Genomic DNA, 18,050 nt, shown 5'->3' with positions numbered 1-18,050 from the left:
CGAGATTTTTGCAAATGTGCACACAAAATCCCACTAATTTTCGCGATCAGCATCGCGACGGTACCCCCAACAAATCTTGCACTTGATTTCTGAAATAGTGCGCTGATTTGCTCCCGGTGACCGCGTAAACGGCTGACCGAAAATACTTTACTCATCTCCAGATTTTATATTCCATCATTCAAACGAGTATCACAATAATGGGTAAATGACAACATCACACTACTGTGTGGCAGCTGCGTAAATATTGTCGGTACATGCAAACGCGTGAAGAGGGGGAAACATCTCGAGATTTGGAGTTCAATCGTTATCCTGGGTCGTCATCCCGCTATGTTGTTATACGTGTGGATCCGGCTAATGGCGCGTAGATATTCTACATACTGGAAAGATAGTACACACAATATCAAGACATGCATGATCATGAATGCGAACGATCCGGGTGAACAAGCGCATGTTGTATCATTGTACTGATAGGGTATTATGAAGGAAATTGTACGTATAAGGTCCACGAGTGTTACTTTAGTAGCCGCGTTTGTACGTACCATATAGCGGGTTACCAAGCTCCCCGAAACTCGAGTTTTTATTTTGTTTTGTTTTATTTGTTTTCTTTGTTTTTGTTGAAACCGTTAATCGACACTCTCCAAATTAATTGGTTAGTAGAGTATACTATGCGCTCGGAAACTAGAGTTTGTTGGGCTTTTTGTCTGTTTCTTTATTTGTCTGTTTTTATTTTTGCAGCCTTTCTCCCTTACAGAAATACTAGTAACTCGCTAATTGCCTATCGATAAATCGATAAAACTACAAGGGTTGTTCTTGAACCTCACATACATTGTCGAGTGCACGCCGTTGTGGCGTGCGCTATGAATGATGGGATATGAAAGATTCGAGTTTTTGTGGTCGACCGTTCACACGTATCTGCGGGACAAAGATTAGCGCGCTAATGACAGCAAGATTTCTTGGGTTTAGCATTGCGCTGCTGACCGCGCTTTGTTGGGTTTTTGTCCACTCGTGCAAAGAACTCAGTTTACTAGCGGGTTACAAATTTCTCGTTTTGTTACCCAGTAATTTTTATACGTGTGAATCCCCCTATAGGCGTGTATAGATGGGTAATGAATGCCAGCGCGTTTTCACTTATTTTCATGTTTATTTAGGCTGTATGTTTGTTTATGATTGCCCTTATCATATTCAACAAAACAACAAATTACGATACAAAATAATAATATTATACTCGGTATACATTACGCAACAGTCACTCCAAAGATATTACCCTGAATGCCCATCCCCCGTCACATGGACGTAGGGCCTAATTTACACTGTAAGTGACGTTCAAACAGTAAAAACATTGACTCAACGATCAATCATTAGTTCACACATTGTATACACACATGTTTACATGTATGCTGGTTAATTTCTTTGGTAGTGCAATACGCTGTACAGGCCTGCTGGTAAATTCCCACAAGATGTTCGTAATCTGTCCTTTTTAGTACCTCGGATAAGCTTGATTTTCAGACATTTCCTTTTTTATGTCGAAGGTATATTTTCTCTCTTCCTTTTCTCATATTATCCCTGTGAATTATCCCTGGATGAATTTTCTTTGCAAATATGTGGCTCGACCGTAAGTTTCTTATAGATAATCTATTACATCGGTAAGTATGTATATTTTGCTATTAACAAACAGGCAATGTTCGCACCTCTTTAAAATAATGGCAGAGAGAAGTTTAAATTTGCGCTTTCAAGCACAGCGATATGCTTGACGTGGAATTATTATAGGTGATATATTGAATACGACTGGGAAGAACACTGTCGAACCGAAGATAATGATAATTCACATTTTACTGCTCAGTATTATCAGTGTAATTCATTTTTGTATAATATTCACATTATTAGTATTATGTCTCGCCATCGTTGTTGTTCCTGTTACAGGTCATTGGTCATTGGTGTTTTTTGTTTTTGTATGTGTGCTATATGCCTATATCTCGCGAATCGTGAAGAGGCTAATGGCTGGGAGCCAAATGATATCAGATAATTATTGTCGATAGCATTAGCACTAACTGGAACGGATTCCACGTACTCTGGCGTTATGAGCATCGTCAAAATAATCTTGACAAAACATATTTTCTCCTCAATCAAAACAGAGGTTCTCAGGAGGTTTGTAATGACAACTTATATAGAGAATGAAATTATATGTGATGATGATAATAGTACAGTATTCATGATAATCATTACAATGGTATAAAAAACGGTAACAACAAAGGCAACAATTTCAAGCGGCAATACCAATTCCAGGAGTTAGCTGTTTTGTTTAGATATAACTTCGATTTTTTTTAATACCACGAACTGCGTGTTTGTGATTGATGAAAAAAAAAGTTAAGTGCATTAATTACTTCACGCAACCACATTGGCCTCATTAGCTGTTATACGAGTTGATAAGAATAGTCACAGAAATATTCATTTTCAAAAGTGATTGACACTTCGTCTTGTAATTGTACTTACATTTCCCTTGAAATGTTGGTATGTAAGTACGGTCCGATATCACCATCTCCGGTTCTGTCCGAGGTCATAATGTGCAGTAATCGTGGATACTGGTTAGCTCGGTTAGCTTCAAGAGGGATAATTTTAAAGCGAGATGCCGATCCAGAGCACTTGCAAGATATACTTACTTTATACACTTACTTTATACACTGACGAGAAACTAACTGTAAACAATCGAGGGAACTTGATTAACCACAACTGAAATGCTCTTCCAGGGAATATAAAGCATATGAAAATATACAAGGGTTCACCTTCCAGATCAACTCTTCTTGTTTTGTTCGAATTTATTTATTTTGTAATTCAATTATTTTTTAGTGTCTTTTTATTGCACTTCATTGTACTTGAATGATGGTGAATAAAACTAGACTGAACTAAACTAGAAAAAAAAATTATGTGGTGTGGTTTGCGTAGGTACATGTATACAAGTATTTATTATATATACAGATATATATATATATATATATTATATATATATATTATATATATATATATATTATATATATATAAATATATTATATATATATATATATATATATATATATATAAAGTAAAAGAATTAGTAGAAGAAAAACGCCGTAAAAAAATAAATCATAGACCTTGAAGATCTTAAAAACGGAGCATAGCTCTCAAATACTGAAAGGCAAGGTCACACTCTTCATCAGTTCAAGAGTGTGACCTTGCCTTTCAGTATTTGAGAGCTATGCTCCGTTTTTAAGATCTTCAAGATCTATGATTTATTTTTTTTTTACGGCGTTCTTCTTCTACTAATTCTTTTACTTATTATCATCAAGATGCCGAGCAGACCAATTTTCTTATTACATTTCTGTATATATATATATATATATATATATATATATATATATATATTGTAGTTGTTCCGCGTATTGGCAGTACTAGAAATAGCAATAATAAAGTCACAACAGAGGAATGCAGGGAATGCATTGATAGTCAATCTTGATTTAATGAATAATCCGAATTTTCGAGGAACCTTCCTCTTCTTCCTCTTCTTCCTCTTCCTCTTCTTCTCTTAATAATCATTGTGAATATTCGCTCTGTCATCCCTGAAGAAGAGGAAGGTTCCTCGAAAATTCGGATTATTCATTAAATCAAGATTGGCTATCAATGCATTCCCTGCATTCCTCTGTTGTGACTTTATTATTGCTATATATATATATATATATATATATATATATATTGGCCTCTTGTTATTACTATTTCTATTTCTGTTCAAATGCATGCAAATTGGTTGCTATTTTGCTTTTATGTTTATGTCTCATCAAGCCCTTGAAAAAGGCTGGTGAAACAGCCGAAAGCTTGGGGAATAAAGGCAAGACTGAACTTCACTGCAACGTCTGTACTGCAAGTTTTCCTTCCGTCACACTCACACACACACACACACACACACACACACACACACACACACTATACGTAAAACTGTCTCGAAATTACTCAAATTGGAAAAGACACGCGAATACAAGCGGTGTTCAAAATTTACAACAAATACACATGTAAACACATCTATGAACACTGAAACACTGTACAGTTTGTGATATGATGGTCACTGCATGTTATAGATTTTGCTTGTGGAGATAGATTGACAAGAGTTTTTGCTTGACGGCATCGTCTTCCATACGGTTACAGCTCGTTATTGCGAAGGTTCGTTATTCCGAAGGCTCGTTATTCCGAGGCTCTTCAGTCCGAAGTTTCGTTATTCCGAAGGTTCGTTATTCCGAATTTCATTTTCGGATTAACAAAATCTTCGGAATAGCGAACCTTCTGAATAACGCTACAAAAATGTTCGGATTAACGAACCCTTTTTCATTTTCAGATTAACCAACCTCTAGGTATAGGGAATTTGTGTGTTTCGGATTAAGGAACCTTCGGAATAACGAACCTTCGGAATAAAGAACCTTCGGAATAACGAACAGCGCCCTTCCATGTACAGCCAAGATTTCAACCTGCAGATGAGCCAAGACACCTTGTTTCATACGTGAGTATATAGGTATCATAAAAAGCTGTCATTGATTTGAAATTGTAACACGACATTTCCATATAGAAAAATGTAAACCTAAATATAGAATCAAATAAAATGTCTTTCAGGGTGCCTTACTAAAAATTGTTTGATTAAAACATTGCTGATTTCTCCGTACCGAAACTTTTATGGATCATCACATCGCCTCCAATGTATACGTTGTTTATAACAAACGCTCAGTAAGATTTGTGTAATATGAACCATGACTCTATTCTGTCAATATATTTCGAGTTTTGCAGTCGAATTTCACTGTGGGGTGTTTGAGAGATGTACATCATGATAACTGCTAGAAAGTTGAATGTTCCAGCATGATCCTGTCGAATTTACTTGTATTATAGGTATACATCGGAACTCTATTGTAGCTCGATCCACTAAACATGGGCAAGTCAGTTTGCATGCTATGCACAGTGAAATCAGTGAAATTTCGGCCACTATAATTATACTGAACAAAACATACGATCCCATCGCTGACAAAAACCTGACAATTGATATAGCATTCTATATCACTAGAAGTTTCCATGAAGTATAATACAACATAAATATGTAATCAAGTCACTGCCAGGGGGTCTTACCAAAAACAATTCTGAGTAAAATATTTTTGATTCAATGATTCATCACATCGCGTTCGGTACGTGTTTACTTATTTTGTTTACACGCGCTAAGCAGAATAAAGCAGAATGAACCATTTGTCAAGCAGGTAAGTCATATTATTCATGACGTGATTGACAATACAGACTTTGCCACAATAGTTCCGTAACGGTAAATTAACACAAAATCTATAATCATCGTTTGATGATAAGAAACCAAGTGTTGTCTTTATTATATTCCATGAATACTTCACGTATAAAACGTTGTGATACTATATACTTACGATACCTGCCCGTAAAAAAATGGATCATTCACGTAAACAAATCCCCGCTCTTATTTATTTTTTCGGCAGTTGTAACGGGGAAGTGACTGTATGTGTATCAGACACACCTATTAAAAAAAAAAGGTGATTTCATTCATGCAAACGTGTATTATTACTATTTTGTCGCATGATTTCGGACATGAATTTCATACAGTTCAGAAGCAGCAGTGAGATTGAAATATTACTCTCTTAATTTCTAGGATTTATTTTTAAGTCCTAAGGATTTATTGCTTTAAGTCCTAGCGGACTGTAAATACAGACAAAACCTTAGGACTTAAAAGTAAGTCTTAGCTAGGATTTAAAAATTCAAGTCTATGTTCGACTTAAATTTCAAGTCTATAGGATTTATTTTTTAAGTCTTATTAGATTACATTTAAATCTTTCTTAGACTTGTTTTTAGAATAAATCCAGCTTGGATTTAAACGACGAAAGACTTATTTTAAGCCTTCCTTGGATTTATTTCAATTAAATCCATCATGGATTTAAACTCAGACTACTGAAAATGACAGCCAATTGATGCACTTTCTTCACATGTAAAGGTCTATTTATTTTAACAAAATCAAACTGATGCATTTTTCACAAACATCGATAAGTTACAAAATATACAGATGATTGTCATACACATGTAGGCTCCAGAAAAAATGAAATACGACATGATGAAAACAGAGCATATTTTGCAATAGTCTCAGATGGTCACATCTTCACATTCATGTTACTGATGCTTCTTTCACTGTGTTCTGTAAACAAGTTACTAGACGACTGGAACCTTCATTGCCAAATAGATTACTTTTTTTCACTTTTTTTTTAAATTTTGCAAGATGACTCCATACGACTCGATTCACTTTCATTTTATGTATTTCTTTCCCTGGTGAGCATCGTTAAGTCGTAAGATGGAAACTATGAACAAATATAAGATTATATATGAATTCTAATAACTTAAATTTTAGAAATGATGCTGTGTAATAAACAATACAGCCTCCATTAATTTGACGTTTAGATTTACACGCTTTGTACGTCCCATGCATGCAATTTGAAGAATTATTTGATTTTTTGGAATGATGCATAGTATAAATTTAATCAAGAGGGAAGTAAAGGCCAAAATTAGTGTAATCAAATTCGAAAAGAGAAGAAATTTCCCTACAAAGAATGGTGGAAAGACTATGAAAATCAGCTACGAAATAAGGAAGATATGCCTCTTTTCAATTTCACACATTTCCAGAAAACAGAACTTGTCCAGTCTTTATGAACGTCCAAATGAGGGAATTGATGATGTCATTCCTTCAAAATATTTTTACACTTTTCACCTGCATGTATTTGCATATTCATACGGACTAGTCAAGAAATGTTTTCTGAAAACGTGTTACATTTCCTTATTTCTTACCAGACTTCCCTAATTTTTCCACTATTCCGTAGGGAAAATTTACAATTGAATCCAAACTGTATTACATACAACAGTAGGGAGCAAGATCTATGTAAACTCTGAAGTAAATTCACCTTAAAACATTAAGAAGCTCAAATAACAGTTAACATTCTAAACTTACTTCTAAAATTCCTTGAATATCGATTGTCTGAAATGGATTTACATAAGTACATTTCCATACTGCATTTTGGTAGACAAAATGTTTGACAAAAGAATATACAAATTCCTGCTTAATCTATTGATATTTAAGAATCCATCTCAACTGATGACAGGGAACCATCTCAAGAGACTGTTCAAGTGAGATGGACCACTAGTTTCTTAATTACTTTGATGTCATATCTTGTAACAAAGCACTATGTTGAAGTGACGCAATCTGAATTTTTAACTAGAATTATCACTCATTGTGATTAATATACCCCCACCCACAATTGAGGGAATTAGCTCAACCAGGATTATTTTTTCTTACTTTTTAATAAAGAAAAAAATTACCGTGGCAATGCACTGTTCCACCTCTCAAATCAAGTGCTCAAAAACTGAGTGAGCAAGATAAATAAACTGACGATTTCTATGGTTTGTACTAAAAATTGTGTAACCATGGCAACACAATGTTGGACATTAAGAAAAAAATGAAGTTTGCACAACTATAGGCCCTATATCATAGCCGTCATATGTGCCAAATTTCAAGCTAAATGCTAAAAGGGTGAGGGGTTTAGTTGAATTCACATTAGTGTATCATTTTCATGCAAAATATACTGTTACCATGGCAACACATTTTCCACTGTGACAAAAGATTTTTTGCACATCTAGGTAATGTAGAGGTAACATGTGCCAAATTTGAAGCCAAACTGCTCTAAACAGAGACAGGAGAATCGAAATGTTTGTATGATTTTCATTGAAAATGCACCGTTACCATGGCAACACATTGTTTAACAATGATGAAATATGAAGTTTGCATATTTCTGAACTACAATGGTTGCATGTGCCAAATTTCAAGCCAAATGCTCAAAGACTGAGGGAGTTACCTGAATCCAAAATATTTTTGTATGATTTTCATTCAAACTATGTTGTTACCATGGCAACACAATGATCAACAATGATGAAAGGTTAAGTTTGCACATGTACGTACCATAGTGGTCAGGTGTGCCAAATTTCAAGCTAAATGCTCAAAGACTGAGGTTGTTACATGAATCCACAATATCTTTGTATGCATTTTAGTGAAAAGATGCTGTTACCATGGCAACGCATTGTTCACCATTGATGAAAGATTAAGTTTGCACATCTATATGCTAAAGTTGTTGCATGTGCCAAATGTCAAGCCAATTACTCAAAGAGGGAGTTAACTGAATCCACAATATTTTTGTATGATTTTCATTCAAAATATGCCGTTACCATGGCAACACATAGATCGACACTTACGAAAGAATATGTTTACACATCTATATACCACAGTGGTCTTTTGTGCCAAATTTCTAGCTAAATGCTCGAAGACTATTCTAAGTTAGCTGAATCCACAATATTTTTGTATGTTTTTTGGTTTAAAAAAAGCTGTTACCATGGCAACGCATTGCTCACCACATTGTTTCCATATCTATATACCATAGTGGTCATGTGTGCCAAATTTCAAGTCAAATGCTCTAAATTTGTTTAAGGTGCCCATCTGCGCTGAATCTATCCTTCCTCGTGGGTTCAAGCACATACTTTGGCTGGAAAACCAAAGTTTATTTCTTTATAAATAGAGAGTTTCATATTAAAGTGTTTAGCCACAACGTCATAATGAAAATAGCAACAAATCAGCGCTCAATAAATGTGATGGACAATGGCTCAACAACACTGTGGGAGTGATAAAAATTAGGTAATCGTTGAATAATTACAAAAGTGTTCAGGGGAACTTAAAACTTTCTTCTTTCAATTTAAATCAATGCGGATCTGGCATTACTTTTTTTTTTTCATCATCAACCAGACATATACAGAAAACAAGCCAAAGATGAACAATAAATAAATTGAAACTGGACATGTATAAAAACTTGAAATATTGTTTAAATGTTCACGTAGCAATGCAAATGCAAAAGTGAGGCACACACATACATGATAGCACCTCTAAAGGAAACATTGCGCCATTAACTTTCCTTATTGTGTTATTTTCATTTAAAAATGCACACAAAAAAAAAATTACAAGGAAACTTTACTACAACCAGGGCATGACAGACATGCTTCTTGTGTGCATGGATTTGTAGCTCAATATAAATGGAAAAGTGAGGCACACATAACATAACTCAATATCCATGAGTCAAACATTATGCATGATAGTATCTTCAAAGGAAACATTGCAGCATTTTACCTGTGTTACTTTGATTTAAGAATTCACCGAAAATTAAGAAAACTTTGCTGCACATCAGGGCAAGTCAGATATGCTTCTTGTGTGTATGGGTTTGTGGCACAATGTCGGAAAATCTTACTAGCATCATACACTGACGTGTTCTTGAAGTTCGTGGCTAATGCCCAGAACGAAGCCCTCACTTGGGATTGTAGCAGTACATGAATATGCCGCCACAAAATCAAAGAATGCTTCAAGCACCCAAGCATATTTGACGATGAAGACACAGTGGGCTTTAAAGAGTCTGTCAAATTCTTGCTTCCGGTCATTTCCAGCCTGGACTTAGTATGGTCTTGTCCAGGATGAAAAAATACTGGATGTACGTCTAGTCACTCCCTTATCTGACTAAGCAGGGCTGGCTGAAGGTGGCATCTTTAGCATCACTGAACTTCGCGCTTCTCGCTCGTGATGTATACGTTTCGCGCGGATCAACTTGGCGTTTCCCGTTTGCTAGGGCTTTCAGGTGGGAGAATCTCCAGATCAGAAGATGCTTGGGGCTGGGGTTGGAGTCTCTGCATCAGCAATGCCATGAACATTGGTTCCTACCTGAAAAGAGATTAAACATGTATAGCACTACTGATATTTCGAACTAAATTTCACTTGAATCGTTTGAGCAAATGACAAAGGCTACAATTATTATCAAATAAACTTTGCATCACATAGAGGGAAGTTAAGTTCTCAGTGAGAGGGCACTCTGGAGGGGAAAAATATTAAAATATAATTTTACATATTGATCTTAAATACAATGTACTAATAACATATTCATCACATAACTATTAGTTTGTGATGTACAAGTAAATATTTCTGATATATTTCGGAACATATTATTTTAAAACATTTTGTCTCATCTGGTAAACCTCAAAGCCTTGAAAAAAATTCCCAGAAATCAGATTACTTTTTGCCATCATCGGGGTGGGGCCTACTTGATATTTACATGTTCCAGACTCATAAGATATTTGATGTACATATTATTACAAATCAATAGAAGTCAGCATGCATTTTTAATCCGTAATTTAATGAATTTAAAAGAAAACTGTCAAAACACGGTAGATACCCCTACACAATACTCATTGCTGAATGTTCTAAAGTTTGTTTGAGAAGAATCGCTTCAAAAACACTGATATATCAGAGAAGAAAACTTTGCATTTCTCACGACAACATGAGAAATTCAGATTTTTAAATTCCACCTGTTACTGAGTACATGCAGATTCTACACGAGTCTTGCTTTGTAAGATACGAAGCTCAAATATTCTTCTCTAAACATGAGCTGGTACTTAAAAGCCCAATGAAACATGCATATGTATTGATAATTCTCAAAATTGGAAGCTCAATGATTTGATCATAAACTGATTTCAAGTCTATAAACATTAAGCATATACTGTACTTACAGGCACATAGTCATTCTGCACCAGGTACTGCTGGGCATCCCTCGGGAGCATGAGAGGTCCTCTCCCTTTCTTCTACATGGGGATGTTGGGTCTGTGAAGCATCACTGCAAGTAGTGACATTCCACAAAATTCCTATAGAATGGAACACAATACAATTTTTTTTTTCAACTTTACGTATTTCACCCATTCTCTTTAACATATTAGATATGATGTATTGTATCAGCTCTGACAATCCCTAACATTCAGTTTTCGACTTATTATCAATATCAGTCTATGAAGAGCAAACTCGTACACATTCACTTTCCTGAAAAGTGTAATAGCAATGAAGCATAAACAAATGAGTAAGTTTTACTCTTACACTTTGGACAGAAATTGTTCCAGTAATTATAATCAATGCCACAAGATCTATGAGGATTGGCGGAAGGACTTACTGTCTCCATCCATGTCTTCACATCTTCTTACGATGTCTTGCAACTAAGGGTGGTTTCGCTTGGCAAGTGCAAGATTCTATTGACGTAAAATGGCCCCCATCTGTTCACCATCTCCTGCACTTTTCTCGGTACAACTGGGCAAAGTCCGCATTGATCTGAAAATAAACACAAAAACTGTGAAATATCAGTGATAAGGAAGTGGAAAATGAAAAACAGAAATGCTTGACAAAAAAAAAGGAAGAAAACAAATATGCTTCGGGGGTATAAACGGTCGCCATAGCCACATTTCTAGATTTTTATGTAATTAATTATTTCTTATTGGTCTCGAGGGTTGTATTTCATGCTGGAGGAAAAAATGAGACCGATATCTCTGATTTTTGTTTCAGATGTTATCGTTAAAATCAATTTTTAGAAATACCAGGGATGTCTTGCATATCTAAACACCAAGAAGGGATAGTCCTGACAGAGAACTCCTTGGAGTACAAATTATACAAATAACAGGTAATTTGCATTCCCTTTATCTTAAAAAATATTAAAAGTAAAAAATTAAAAAAAGGCCTCATATATTGTAAAACTTCACTACATTCTCTCACTGGTGTATGTGATGCTTAATGCATACATCTCAGCCAGAAGTGTAGATCTGTAGAATTTTTAAGTCTAGATCCTTCTACTCAAACACAGATCACCACATTGATTATGCTACAAAGAGAAAGACTGGAGTAGAATACCTTTATCCAGGTGCGAAATCTTGTTCCATTGCACGAGTTAATCCCATACATTATTTGTTTCATACAACGCCTTCAACAATAACACTAATAAACAGACTTAGAACAGCTACTAGTTCAAGAAAGAGTCTTGAATTCAGTGCAGAAATGGCAACCATAAGGCCTAGGTGTCCAGGCCTACTACTGAGTGGTAGTAATAATAATAGAAGTATTTTCATGGAATGCAAATCAGTAGCACATTCACATTATGCACTTGTCAATGTAATGACGCACCCCACTACCCCCGGACATGGGTGCGTCATGGTCATTTTTTGACTGACCACACGGGGTTTTTGACGGACACCACAGTCACTTTTTTGACGGACATAACGCTGCAAGTGACGAACACCACAGTCACTTTTTTGACGGACAACACGTTGAAAGTGACGCACACCTCGGTCACTTTTTTGACGGACATCCTCGGTACATTTGACGCACCCCCGGAAATACTGAAACGATTTTTGCATACGTTTTATTCAAGCAATTTCATTTGCTGTTGGTTCGTACACATAATTTGTAAAAGTTTCGGCAAGTTTCCCTTACCATGTAGGGGAGAGCGGGGAGAAGTGGGACATTATTTCAAGTTCGCCGATTTTCTTCTTATATCTTTTTATAGAAGAGATTATTACATTTCCTGTTGGGCTTGCATGAAGGTTCATATGGTAGGTTACATAAAGAGCTATAAGCTGGGGGTAGCACTGTTCTCAATTTTCTGCAGTTAATGAAAAGAAAAAAACTTATTTTGGGGGAGAAGTTGACCCACCCGTGGGTGAAGTGGGACAACGGCAAGGGAGAAATGGGACTGTGGGGGTAAAGTGTGACATCCTAGATGGTCTATAGAAATGTCAAAGTTGGAAGGCATAATGAAACATTGGTAATGAAAACAGTCAAACATGCTTTAAAATGATCTTTACTTCAACAAAACAAGTTTGAACAACATGTTTGAAAATCTGAACTGCTTTACACTGTACATGTAATGCTATTATGAGGGACAAATGGGACACGTTGTCCCAACTGTCCCTCACATGACATATACATAAATATGTACGACTGCTCAGTAACCATGCAGGCATTTGTCAAAAACAAGTTATATTAGTTGCATATTAATAAGGCTCACCACCAGCTTCAATTGTGCCCTTGAAATCATGAACACAAAGACAACAGGTTAATTAACTTGATTTTAAAAAAACATTATATTTTGGGGAAAATTTTCAATAGCAATTTATACATACTTAGAATTTGCCGAACTGCATGGCTTTCTTAGTGTGATGTATGGTTGCTAGGGGCTTATTGTAGATATAAGCCAATCGCTGATTTGTTGAACAGTTTTTGATTCAGAGAACGTGTCCCACTTGACCCGCGTCCCAACTCACCCCGCTCTCCCCTAAGCACCGTATTGTCATTCACCGTACATCACGCTGCTGCTCCGATATTCCTTGCAGTGCAGTAGTATGTATTCTGTGCATGCAATCCATACATGACAATAACATGTGTGCAGAATGCGCTGTGTGTGCGCGGCCATTGCTAGTGCGGTGGATGCATACTGATGCAGCGCAGGTAGGTACACACCGCGCCACGGCATTCATATTCCCGCTCGAGTACTGCGTAACTACAGCCTAGTCGCGGTACTAATATAATGTACGTAGAGATTCGCACAGCTAACAGCGTCGCGCGCGCGTCTGGCCAGCTGGTCGGGCTATCCCGCGAGCAGAAAATGGCATGCGGCAAGCAGTTCTTCTGCTGCCGTTTCGACAGAAAAGATTGAACTAAGTTGTTACATCGCTGAACAGTCCCTGGTTTGAGATTGAGTATGCATGATTTCATGGGTTTGTTGGAGGGAAAATGTAAGGAGAAAGGGTGGCTTTTAAATTCTTTGCTTGCCAGATTCTGGCAAGCATTTTTTCCTCTTATTCCAAAACGCTTCCCGACCTTGATTTTCACTTGCCGCGGGAAAGCGCTCACTGTAATTTCACTCGCGGTACGTGTATCCAGCGTGCAAAAATGCGTGTTATTTTCCATAGCCAAGTGACGTACCATGACGCACCCCTCGGTCAAAATTTTGACCGACAATGATGGGATTTTGACGCACCCCTCGGTCAAAAATTTGACGGACAAAGCTGGTAAAATGACGAACACCTGGGTCACAAATTTGACGGACCAAACGAGGAAATGACGCACCCATGTCCGGGGGTAGTGGGGTGAGTCATTACATTGACAAGTGCATTACATACACATGTACGCAGCCGAGTGCAAGTAGCATTGAAGTTGATTATTCCAGTAAAATGAGTGACATGATGCACGCTTGATAGTAAGAGTGTTGAGTGCACACGCCAAAGGTAATTGTTAATTGTGACATCAGACTCAGTAGACCTAGTCATGCAATGGAACAGAAACTGTTTATTAATTGTAGACCCCCTACTTTAATATGGGAGTCAATGGAAATTGGTGATGTCAGCCAATATGGCCCATGCGATAGAAGTTTTTACAGTTCAGAGCTTGACGCCACTGCACTGGCAGTGCAACATTGGCGCCCTAAACCCTGGGGCGCTCATCACACAGGGGGCTTCGTGTTTGGGCTGGTCGCAGTTCAATTGTAGCGCCCATAGGGTCTACGTACTATTGGTGGCCTAAACACAACGTTAAAAATAAAACCCATCTAACAGCATATGCCCTACATTTTATCACAGCATAGTGGGGCATGATAAGGCCTAGAACTGTGCCTTTCTACGTAGAAATTGATAAATTAAACCTTACAAGAGTGTAGGAAGGGGTGAACTGACACTAACTTGTTACTGTTACTCAGTGTTAGACGACAGTTAGGCCTACGCTACAGTAGCCTGTTATGCCCGTACTGGGCCATAGCTTTACCTTTCAGTCAAGACACCAACATCGTAAGTCATTAGGTAGAATGGGCGCTTTATAAGAGTCCCTGTATTATTATACTTGTACTTGCAGTTTCACCGAAATAGAGCCCCCACAATACTAGTATAACGTTAGCCTACATGTAACTTGTTACAATGTTTGGATAGACACATTAGCCATGAACAGCTAACGTTAGCACTGGCGCTTCAGGGATGGACAGCGCTGTATAATACAGTGGCAAGGCTCAAACTCGCCAAAAATGTAGGGCGGTTAGTGCACATCTTAACATCTTTTATCTTTGGTTACTGAGTCCCAGAGTTATCAAACACATTCTTAAGCATTCATACAGTAATATGCTCACCTTTAAGCAACTTGGTCAAGCTTCCGTCAGATCATGCCCTCAAAAAACTCCGGCCTGCATGACTTCTGCCTTCAAGACCATCTCAACTGTTCGAGTCAATAGCGTTTGTTTGCAAATGGTCGATGGTAGGTACAAGTACTATAGTACATATTGTACAATGTACATATTGTGCACTGAATGTGTGTGTATGACTACGCTATCTAGCATCGCATGAAGCAAAGTGACGGCCAGCGCCAATTCCGGTTTTAGGCGGTTCAAGATAGCGCATGACGTCATTTACAAGTCATCTGATTGGCTGAAAGTTTAAGTCCTTGTTAGATTTAGATTGCGAACAGCTTCGACACTCAACTTTTAATCGAAGCCACCTAAAATAAGTCTTAAAGACTTAAAATATTTTAAGTCGTAAGAAAGATTTAAAATTTAAGTCCTAGAAATTAAGAGAGTAACATACCTATAGAGATGACCCTTGGTTGCTAAACATACCGATTCGGCAGTCCAAATCAAGGAACCAGCCAATAAATGGTATATATTTTCCTTCTCTAATTCAATTCAATGTATTAATTTCTTTATTTCCATCTTTGAAAAGACATGATTAAGAAAAAACTTTGAATTTCAGAAACTCAAGTCCTACAGGCCTACCGGTAATTGCAGTGTCGTTGATTTTCAATTGACCATTACAAATGCATGTCGCATAACTCACATTATTATCAAACATAACTCTCTAAAAAAAGATCGAGTGAAAATATTCACTCTCGAAGGAGTGAATACAAAAAAGAGTGAATTTAGAGTGAAATTGGAGTGAATTTCGAGTGAACATGTTCATTTTCACTCATTTTGGAGTGACCGCAGGGATCACTCGAAGATTTTGGACTTTGCCACAATAGTTCCGTAACAGTAAATTAACACAAAATCTATAATCATCGTTTGATGATAGGAAACCAAGTGTTGTCTTTATCATATTCTATAAATACTTCACGTATACGTTGTGAGGGTACTACGTACGATACCTGCCCGTAATATGGGTCATTCACGTAAACAAAAATCTCGGCCTCGAATTATACGATTGATAAACAAAAGCTATCATTGATTTGAAATTGTAACACGACATTTCCATAAAGAATAATTAATAAACCTAAATAAAATGTCTTTCAGGGGGTCTTACTAAAAATTATTTGATTAAAACATTGTTGATTCCTCCGTACTGAAACTTGTGTATGGTTCTATCACATCGCCTCCAACGTATACATTGTTTATAACAATATAACGCTCAGTAAGACTCAATAGGCGCTTTCACATCAGCCCGATGTTTCGAAATAGCGCGCTATTTTCTGACTTGGGAAATTAAAAAAATATCTCGAGCTTGCATTTTTATCGGGCTAATGTGAAAACGCCTATTGTGAACCATAATAAGCATTATAACTCCATTCTGTCAATATCGCCGGTGGAGCTCTATTGTAGCTCGATCCATGGCATGGGCAAGTCAGTTTGTATGCTATGCACAGTGAAATCAGTGAAATCTCGACCACTATAATTATACTGAACAAAACATACGATCCCATCGGTGACAAAAACCCGACAATTGATAGTACAAGTATATATAGCATTCTAACTAGAAGTTTCCATGAAGTATATACAACATAAATATGTAATTAAGTCACTGCCAGGGGGTCTTACTTAAAATAATTCTGATTAAAATATTTTTGATTCAAATGATTCATCACATCGCGTTCGGTACGTGTTTACTTATTTTGTTTACACGCGCTAAGCAGAATAAAGCAGAATGAACCATTTGTCAAGCAGGTAAGTCATATTATTCATGACGCGATTGACAATACAGACTTTGCCACAATAGTTCCGTAACAGTAAATTAACACTAAATCTATAATCATCGTTTGATGATAAGAAACAAAGTATTGTCTCTATCATATTCTATAAATACTTCACGTACAAAACGTTGTGATACCAACGAAGTACTCCGTGATACCTGCCCGTAAATGGGTCATTCACGTAAACAAATCTCTGCTCGTTAGCTTTTTTTTCGGCAGTTGTAACGGGAAGTGACTGTATGCGGTAAATTTTGATTAAAAAATGATAATAAATGACCGGACGAGATTGCCTGAATTTCACCCCAGCATTTTTTTTTTTGGGGGGGGGGGGGTGCTGTAACTTCACAATTAATTTCTATAAAAATGTAGTGTCTATACCAATGTATTTTGGCTCATTTGGAGGTTGAAATCTTGATGCAAACTTCTTTCGTTTCATGTGTGTGAAGCTGCAGCCTGCAATAGGTGTAGCGTTTCAAATATTGGCGTCGTCTGTTTGGATACTTTCTGAAATGTCTGTTGACACACACACACACAAAAATCGGAAGTTACCGATCGAGTTTTTTTCCTACTTTTGGGAATTGTGAGGGTGGCTAGTCGCGATTATTCAAAAGTGCCTCACATGCGCTGATCAAGCCTGTGTCAAGACAGTCACTAACATATCTCTGAGCTGGCGGTTTGAACATCAAAACTTCAATCGAAATCCATCTAGGATCTTTTTTCTGTGTGTGTGTAGTAGCTAGTACACGTGTGTCTAGTCTTCAAACTTTCATGTTCGAGATGATAAAATCGTTGATGCCGGTGGTTCTCAAATACAGACATACGTGAAATATCTACAGTCGGTGCCATAATCATTCAATTACAGTACTTTCTTCGGACTCACAAAGTTTAGTACCCAATGGCACAACCTTGGATACATAGTATTCAATGGATGGAGCTGTACATTACTAGACATTCGGATTATTTCCATAACCAGGTAGGCAGGGATACTGGTATCGGCGACCCAACACGTTCAATGGGGTTACGATACCGGTGTGTGTTCCACTGTACACCAAATGAAGCAAGTGGCTGGGCATTGGGTATTGTGTGTGTTTCTCTGGTGTGTGTAGGCCTGTACGGCGAGAGTTGGGAGAAGGGGAGAAAGATTCTGCCGAGA

General features: G+C 37.1%; 1 protein-coding gene across 3 annotated transcripts in view; it reads left to right on the top strand.

Moving 5' to 3' along the window:
* Window positions 1-18,050, top strand: part of LOC139744548 (kynurenine/alpha-aminoadipate aminotransferase, mitochondrial-like) — a 122,373-nt gene that overhangs the window by 36,696 nt on the left and 67,627 nt on the right. The window lies entirely within an intron of this gene.

The sequence above is a fragment of the Diadema antillarum genome, unplaced genomic scaffold (assembly GCF_040938485.1).
Source record: "Diadema antillarum isolate AM-2024a unplaced genomic scaffold, OU_Dant_1.0 seq00001187_RagTag, whole genome shotgun sequence".
In the NCBI taxonomy this organism is placed as follows: domain Eukaryota; kingdom Metazoa; phylum Echinodermata; class Echinoidea; order Diadematoida; family Diadematidae; genus Diadema; species Diadema antillarum.
The sequence above is the reverse complement of the archived record's forward strand: the minus strand, read 5'-3'. Positions and strand labels throughout refer to the sequence as shown.